General features: G+C 49.5%; 1 long non-coding RNA gene across 2 annotated transcripts in view; it reads right to left on the reverse strand.

Annotated features, from left to right (window-relative positions):
• LOC132664361 (uncharacterized) overlaps positions 1-6,457 on the reverse strand; it is a 78,863-nt gene extending 72,406 nt beyond the window's left edge. Inside the window, exon 1 of one of the 2 annotated variants that reach the window (XR_013553380.2) lies at positions 6,103-6,457. This is a non-coding gene — a long non-coding RNA (uncharacterized LOC132664361). The remainder of the gene's footprint in view (positions 1-6,102) is intronic. The other variant, XR_013553381.2, reaches the window with a different exon arrangement.
• Between the last annotated feature and the right edge of the window lie 568 nt (positions 6,458-7,025).

The raw sequence follows: 7,025 nt of genomic DNA on the forward strand, positions 1-7,025 counted from the left end.
ACAGAGGGTTCTCTTCTCTCTCTCTCTCTCTTTTAACGTTTATTTATTTTTTGAGAGAGAGAGCATGGGCAGGGGTAGAGAGAAAGGGAGACACAATCTGAAGCAGGCTCCAGGCTCTGAGCTGTCAGCACAGAGCCCGAAGCGGGGCTCAAACCCATCAGCCGTGAGATCATGACCCGGGCTGAAGTCGGATGCTTAACTGACTGAGCCACCCAGGTGCCCCGAGGGTTCTCTTTAGTATGTCTGTTCTCAGCCTAGATCCTCCCCTCGCCTCCTTGAGCACTTCAGTGTCTGAGGGCAAGATCTGCCCTGGAGCACGAGTCTCAGGAAGGTGCATGTGGCGAGCCATTCCTGGCCAGCATTTCAGACGAGGGAAAGACAACCTCCAGCTTGTCTGAAAGAGAAACAAGGAAATGCTCTCCAAGACAGCTCACTGTTGGGCACCAGTGGAGATGGGACCCATGTGTCCCAAACGAGACAGAATCAGGGTCAGCAGCTGAGGGCTGGAGTCCATGAGGCTCCCAGAGCACACCTGGGCCCACTCAATAGTTCCAGAATCTAGTCCCGAGAGCCCCTTTCCCTTAAAGATTCCCCCTCCCCATTTATTTATTTATTTGAGTGTGGTTGACCCGAAAGTTACATTAGTTTCGGGTGTATAACATAGTGATTCAACAAGTTTGTAAGTTAGGCTATGCTCCCCGAACTGTAGCTACCACCTGTCACTATACAATGCTCTTACAGTGTCACTGACTTTACTCCCTATGCTGTGCCTTTTATTCCTGTGACTCATTCATTCCCTAACTGGAAGCCTGTATCTCCCTCTCCCCTTCACCCATTTTGCCCACTCCCCATGCCCTTTCCCTCTGGCAGCCACTGGTTTGTCCTCTGTGTTTAGCCTGAGACTCTTGATGAATTCCAGAGCAGAAGGCGGAGAGGCAGGGAGTTAGGTACAAGGTCAGAGAGGTGCAGTTGTAGGAGAAGCAGCTTAAGGTGGTCACCTGGACAGCAGAAAGCGTGCTCCCTACCTTAAGACAGACAGGTGGTAGGAAAGTCCTCTGCTCCCAGGTAGGGCACCCAAGTGTACTCACATAGGGGTAGGAGAGGGATCCTTTCTAAGATGATTCCCGGGCCCGGAGGCCTGGCAGGGTCAGGTGTGTTTTCTGGCTGGCCGAGCGAGCTCAGCCGCCCAGCTTGGCTGGACTTCGGGGAGCCGCCTGGGACAGTGTCACCACCGGTCCAGTCCCAACCCAAGGCCTCCAGGATGCAGCCCGCCATATGTCAGTCAGGCAGCAGCGAGAAGAGTCGCTGACACCTTTCTGAGTCCTATCATGGAACCCTTTTCATTCAGTTACAGGAAAATACTCTACCAAGGGGCATGATTTTCTGCTGAGGTATTGAGAGTCAATGGTTCTCAACGCCGGCTGGACATTAAGACCACCTGGGAGAGTTCAAACCCCCAGCGCCCCGACCCTGGCCCTGACCAATTAGGTCAGCACACCTCAGGGGTGCTGAAAAGCTCCTCAGGTCATTCTCAGGTGCCCTGGAGGTTGGAGACACATTTTGTGAATCATTCAGGACTCTGCTCACCTGTCACCCCACAGAAAGGCTTTCTCAGACCAGCCCACTGAAAGAACCTGCTTATTTTCTCTTCCGAGTACCACTGATGACTGAGATTACGTTACGTGACAGATTTATTCGTATGTTTTCATCGTCTCACGGGCAGTGGGCATCATTTAGTCATCTGCTTTGCTCACCCCCATACCCCCAGCTCTGAGAACTGCACCTGCCACACAGGGGACACTCACTGGAAGGTTCCTGAATGAATGTATTAGCAGGAAGCAGTTTTTATACGTTTTAGGATCCATTGACGGCTGTGGTGGATGCATAATGTCTGTAAGATTGCAGAGGAGAGGAGAGTGGATCAGAGTGGAGCCTCGCCCTAACTCCAGGCTTTGGAGGAACAACCTCCCTGAGTCCCTCGACGTTACCGGTAGATGGCCCAGCAGAGTGTGGTGCACAGCGCCATCTGCTGGATAAAACAAAAGCGGGTTTGTTCTAATGTCCTGGTGGGTTGTTTCAAAGCGGCTCTCCTTGGAAGAGAGCAGAAGGCAAGCCTCATCCTCAGCCCATTCACCAGTTTGAGTGAAGCACCACGATGGATGAGTGTGTGTGTGTGTGTGTGTGTGTGTGTGTGTGTGTGTGAGAGAGAGAGAGAGAGAGAGAGAGAGACAGAGAATGGAGACAATGATTGAGATTTTACCGTGGATGAAATTGTGGGTGTGTGTGCACGTGTGGACAATGATGAAGATTGTACCTAAAGCACAAATGCAAAACCAAAACCCGCCACTCCTTTAGGATTGATCCAGGCAGCGAAGAATCGCTGGGTCCGTGCCAGGAAAGTCACACCTAGGAATCTTCAAGTAGCTCTCAAAAGTGAAAAATGCCAAGCTCACACTCTGTGGGAAACACTGCTCTCTCGCCCCTTTCCACATCTGTTGCTCTGAGGCCAGACTGAGGTGACCCCATAAAGGGCTAATTGATGGTCTTTGATCAATTTCCTGGAGCTAAAATGACAGAGGGCCCAGCTGTTAGAAGATTCCAAGTACTTAAGCGGGTTTCCAAATGCTTACCGCATGTTCGGTAAACTTCAGACTAGTTTAGTATTTTTTTTTTTTTAATTTATTTATTTTTGAGACAGAGAGAGACAGAGCATGAATGGGGGAGGGGCAGAGAGAGAGGGAGACACAGAATCGGAAGCAGGCTCCAGGCTCTGAGCCATCAGCCCAGAGCCCGACACAGGGCTCGAACCCACGGACCGTGAGATTGTGACCTGAGCTGAAGTCGGACGCTTAACCGACTGAGCCACCCAGGCGCCCCTAGTTTAGTATTTTTATACCATAACCTGATCTTTAGAAGGACAGTTCAATAATCTCTCAGTCTCCCTCAGACAGACAGACACATACATACCCCTCACTTACACCCACACCCCCCCCATATACACACCCCTCACACACACACACACCCCCCACATACACACCCATCACAAACACACACACCCCACATACACACCCCTCTCTCACTCACACACACACACACACACACACACACACACACCATACAGATACACACAGGATTTAATATACTTAGAAGTTTCCTTAGACCCTTACAAGAATATTTATTTCTATTTCAACTTGAAAACATTGGATAAGGCCAGAAATAATCTCTGGGGGGAACAGAGATTATTTAACCAAGAAGGAGAAAGTTAATTTCATAGAACCTTCAAATGCACAGGAGGCATTGATTAGAGAAAAACAGGACTATGATGCGTGTGCGCTCGTCATGCCATGTGGAGGCTTCCACGTTATGGGGTTCTGTTCAGGGACATCACGCTACCCTGTGTGATAGCAGATCATGTGACAGAATTCTAAGGTCTACCAAAAATTGTTATGCCAAATATGGGCACCAGCTGTTCTCCAAAGTACAGAGGTGATAACAAGAACAAGAACAACAAAAATCAGCCTACGGTGTGGCTGGAGAAGCTGAATTAAACAGCAGGATGACCTTCCCAACAGTGAGATACCATATTCTAGACCAAGTCATGGAGAGAAGCTCTGAAATACCTCTTCTGTGAGTCTTTTCAATAAGTGACAGATACTCATTTGAGATTTCTGGAATTGAAGGTTCTCAGGAATTGGAGGAAATGAAAAAATAAGTAAACCCGGCAGTCATTCAGCGAATATTTAACGAGTGCCCAGTCTATGTCAGGGCCAGTCCTGGTCCCTGGGGGGCATGCAAGCCTGTGCATGACCCAGTCCTGGGAGCGAGGCATGTGGCCAGTAGGCACTAACCCCCCCCCAGGAGAGGCTGCCTCTCATGGGCATGACCAGGTTGTCCTTGACCTGAGGCTGGAGAGATGGGTCGGATTTTGTTTGATAGGACAGCTGAGAGGGAGATGAGGGGGTGTGACCAGGCCAAGGCAACAGTGGGAATGTAGACCCAGACCTAGGAATACACAAGTCTGGTCTAAATTTAGGAGAGTGGGTCGTGTGGCCTGGAGGAGAGATATGTGGGGCTAGGTGGGGACCGGTGAACTGGGAAAGGTAGTTGTGGGTGACCGCGAAGGCCAAACTGAGGAATCCGGACTTTGTTCATGAGCAACAGGATGTTAATTATGACCTTGAAGATGCCAGTGGTCAAAAGGAATGCTGTGACTCACATACGTTCTGAGCCTGGGTGTTGGTCTCATGGGTGTCCCCTCTGTGTCCTGAACATCTGGGTACAGGCACGGGGGAGACCACCGGGTCCTCTCTGGGAGAAAAGGCAGCCGTGGCCCAGGAAGATGCCACCTCCCTCCAGACACGCTTGAAACCCAGCTCGGAAGGCATAATCTGAGCGGCATTGCCTTAAAGGGTCATCAACGAATTTCTACTTTATGATGTTTGTAAATTACAATCTTCTACAGATGATAACCCTCTATTCCAGATACAAAGAGGTCTATAAATATCTTGCTATTTTTCGGGGCGGGGGTGGTGGTGGGGAATACCTCCAGCCTTGGTATTTTGAGACTGGTTTATTTCCCTTATTTAAAATTTTTGCCTACACTCTAGTTGCTCCCTCTGATCGGCCTACTGCTATTTGGAGGCATTTAAAAAACTGAAGTCCTGGGGCGCCTGGGTGGCTCAGTCGGTTAAGCGTCTGACTCTTGGTTTCAGCTCAGGTCACGATCTCATGGTTTTGTGAGTTCAAGCCCCACGTCGGGCTCTGCACTGACAGCATGGAGCCTGCTCAGGATTCTCTCTCTCCCTCTCTCTCTCCCCCTCCCCTGCCATTGTCTCTCTCTCTTTCAGAATAAATACATGAGCTTTAAAAAATAATAAATAAATAATAAATAAATAACTGAAGTCCTTCCAATATTTCTGGGATAAGAGTAGCAAAGTGGTTAAAGTTGGGCTCTTGAGTCAGGCTTCCTGGGTTCGCATCTTAAAAACAAATTGTGGGGGCACCTGGGTGGCTCAGTCGGTTAAGCTTCTGACTTCAGCTCAGGTCATGATCTCGCAAGCCAGTGAGTTCAGGTCCCGCATCCGGCTCTGTGCCGACAGCTCAGAGCCTGGAGCCTGCTTCAGATTCTGTGTCTCCCTCTCTCTCTGTTCCTCCCCCACTCACACTCTCTCTCTCTCTCTCTCTCTCTCTGTCTCTCAAAGATGAATAAATGTTAAAAAAACAAAATTTAAAAAAATTGTGGGCATATTACTTACCCTCTCTAGGCCTCTGTTTTCTCATCTGTAAAATGAGCCTAACAATGGTCTTACTACCTGATAGGATTGTGAGGATTAGTGACCTAACACACGTCAAGTGATTACAAGTGCCTAACACAGAGTCAAAGCTCATACATGCTCCCTTTATCACTTTGCGTCCTGTACCTGGGCCAGAGTCTGCCCCTCTTTGGTAACAGCTCACCTGGTAACAGCACACCTGCCTCCTGATTCCTTTATTTTTATATTTTTTATTAAGTTTATTTATAACTGAAATAAATGGAGCTGGGGAGGGGCAGAGAGAAAAAGGAGGGCAGAGAATCCCAAGCAGGCTCCAGGTTGTCAGCACAGAACCCAACGCAGGGCTCGAACTCAAAAACTTGAGATCATGACCTGAGCCGAAACCAGGAGTTGGACGCTTAACTGACTGAGCCACCCAGGCACCCCACCTGGCTCCCGATTCTTGCGTCAGGAGCCTGTCCTTGTGTGGCTCCTGCTACCTTCTGGCCCTCAGCTCCTGCCCTCTCCCTTTGCCTCTGTACCCAACAGTACCAGCCTCTGCTAGAAACGTGCACTCACGCATGCTTCCATGGTTTTGGGCGGATATTCCCAGGAATTTGTACATCTCCTCTCCGTCACTCAAACCCAACACAGGGGTCACCTCTTCTGTGAAGACAGCTCCCTCCCCACACTACCCTCTATCACGCCCCCGCTCACCCTGGAGACAGCGCCGTCTGCTGTCGTGGCCTGGGCCTTACTCGCATTCCTGTTACCAAGCGCACGGCGCTGATGGGTAATGGCAGCTTCACAGGCCTGAGACCCAGTGGACACCTGATAAAGGTTGGCTCACCTGAACCAAATTGAGCTTAGAAGATCCAAATTGGAGCTCTAGGCGTGTCAAAGATGTCGTCTCGGGCAATGTGAGGTGGGAGTCGGGGACACCCAGACCCAATCAGCAGCGTTCCACAACGCTTCTGGCTTAGTTAGGGACTCCATAGGCCTGCAGGTGAAAGAACAAGATAAATAAGAACAAACATGTGGAGCTGGTAAATACAAGTGTAAATGCTGAACATGGGATGGGGTGAATTCGAGGCTGGGGTAAGGGAAGCTAAGACTTGGATTTGAGGAGAAGGTGGAGGGCGAGGCAGGCAGTGTGGGCACGGCAGCGCCTTCGGGAAACCCGACAGTCCCAGAGGGAGGACACACACGCCCTGTGCGGGTGTACTGCCTCCAAACGAAGCCAGGTGAGGGTAGGGTTTCGAAGTAAGAATCACAAGGGGAAGACTACCAGACATTCTTGGGCAAGGGGCCTTCATAATACGGGTCCTGTTCTGCTAGTTTTTAAGTGCTTTTAATACAATCCTTTAATAATTATTTATACAATGAATAGCAAGGGAGGAAGCGAAACACAGAAGAAAAAAAGATGAGCTACGGACTCAAATGGACACCTGTGTTTGAATCCCAGCCCCACTACCGGCTAGTTCTGTGACTTAGGCATGTTCCTTACCTTCTATATGCCTCAGTTTCTTCAGCTGTGGACTGGAGACGACACATGCTTCATTTGGGGGCAAGGTCACTTTTACGAAAGGTATAATTTACATACAACAAAAACTTACCAATTTTAAGTGTTCAATTTGATGAGGTTTGTTTTACACATATAATTGTGCAACCAACACTGCGGTAAAGATGTTGAGCATAATCACCTTAAAAAGTTTCCCCCCGTGGGTGCCTGGCTGGCTCACTCAGAAGAGCATGAGAGTCTTGATCTTGGGG

The sequence above is a fragment of the Panthera onca genome, chromosome F2 (assembly GCF_046562875.1).
Source record: "Panthera onca isolate mPanOnc1 chromosome F2, mPanOnc1 haplotype 2, whole genome shotgun sequence".
NCBI lineage: Eukaryota > Metazoa > Chordata > Mammalia > Carnivora > Felidae > Panthera > Panthera onca.